The sequence below is a fragment of the Capsicum annuum genome, chromosome 2 (genome assembly GCF_002878395.1).
Source record: "Capsicum annuum cultivar UCD-10X-F1 chromosome 2, UCD10Xv1.1, whole genome shotgun sequence".
Lineage (NCBI taxonomy): Eukaryota > Viridiplantae > Streptophyta > Magnoliopsida > Solanales > Solanaceae > Capsicum > Capsicum annuum.
The window spans coordinates 141,607,513-141,609,467 of NC_061112.1; positions in this window are offsets into that span (position 1 = coordinate 141,607,513).

Genomic DNA, 1,955 nt, shown 5'->3' on the forward strand with positions numbered 1-1,955 from the left:
ACTTCTTTTTTTTTTTTGAATTTTTATTTTTCGTTTTTATTTTTTTCTATTTTTTTTCTTTTTTTTACTCTTCTATCTCTATCTTTTATTTTTAAAAGACAAATATTTATATCATATATATGTATATTCAAAAAATATACAAAATAAAAAGACATACTGATCTGCATATGTATTTACTATAAAAAAAAACATACATATGTATCTGCATATGTATTTACAGAAATGCGTATCTGACTTACATGTATATATAAACATATATGACACAATTTCTATAACAAAAATGACAATTATATGCATATACATATAAATAATAAAAAAATACATGACACATATCTTAAACAGTAAAAGAAAATAAATAAGTACGTATGTTACCTTCTAAAATGACATAGTATGTACAGTTCAAAGACAAATTCAACACCGTATAAAATACATATAGCTCTGCATATGTATTTATAGAATACATACTTGATCCATATGTATATTCTTATTTTATTTGAGTTACCTTTGTATTTTGCAAATACATATGAAGATATATAATATAGTTATGTTCATTACTGTTTAATATGAATATGATATGTATTTCGTAAATAATATGTATGTTTTGTACTGAAATACATATATAGATTTGTATGACTATGTATTTTGTATGTTTTTGATTATGTGTATGTGATATACATATTTGTCTTTCTAAAATAAAAGTTAGAAATAGAAAAAAAATTATATAAAAAGAAAAAACGAAAAAAAGAGAAGTGAAAACAGAAAAAAAAATGAATGAAAGAGAAATAGAAGTATAAAAATAAAAGAAAAAAAAACAAAATAAATTAGAAAAAATAAGAAAAAAACGAAAATAGAAAAAGAGAAAAAAAGATATGAGAAAGAAAAAAAAAAGAAAACGAAAAGAAAAAAAAAGAAATAGAAAAGAGAAAATAAAGTGAAAATAAAAAAATGAAAAAGAAATCAAAATAAAATAATAAAAAAATAAGATAAAAAAACTAATAAGAAAAAAAAAGGTAGAAATATAAGAGAGTGAAAGATGGTAATGATGTTTTATATTGAAATCTTGAAAATCGTGGAGATAATTATCTTCAAATATGAAAAAGCAAAAAAAAGAAAAAAATGAAAAAGAAAAAAAAAAGAGAAATAAAAGAAAGAAAATAAATTGAAAATGAAAAAATGAAAATAACATAAAATAAAAAAATAAAATGATAAAAAATAAGAAGAAAAAAAAGGGGTAAAAGATAGCTATATTTGATGGAGGTGAAATAGTGGAGTAAAGATAGAAAAATGTAAAGTAATGAGAGTAAAACATGTACTTCAAAAATATTATTGTTTATTATAATTATAGTTTTAAATATGCTACTTTCTGTAATTTTCCCCCTAAAATTTTGTTGTTTCCTTTTGTTGCCTTCTACTAAAGTTAATGTGAAATATCAGGTGATTCGAAATCAATTTGGCCCAACTAGGTTTCCCTTTCTATAGGTAATAATATCACATTTCTCCTAAAAGAGAAATACGCACCACCAAAAATGTAGCAGACAAATCATATTAATAAGAATACTCCTAAGAATGGTTACTTAATTACCTAATTTGCAGTTGATCTCAAAGTGATTCTGTTTTATTGATACCATTGATGCACAAAGTTTATTAAGCAACGCATGTATGTAACTTCATAATTTTTTTTTATGTTGTTGATGCTTCTTGATTCATAATAGTTAATTAAGCATCGCTCTTGAGTAACTTAATAATTTTTTTGACACTAATAATGCACAAAAGTTAATTAAGTACCGCATTAGAATAACTTCATAGTACTTTTTTGACACTCTTATTGCGCAATAGTTAATTAAGCATCGTTTTTGATAACTTCATAATTTTATTGACACTATTGATGCACAAAAGTTAATCAAGCACCACATTTAAGTACCTTTATAATTTTTTTTGACACTATTGATGCACAA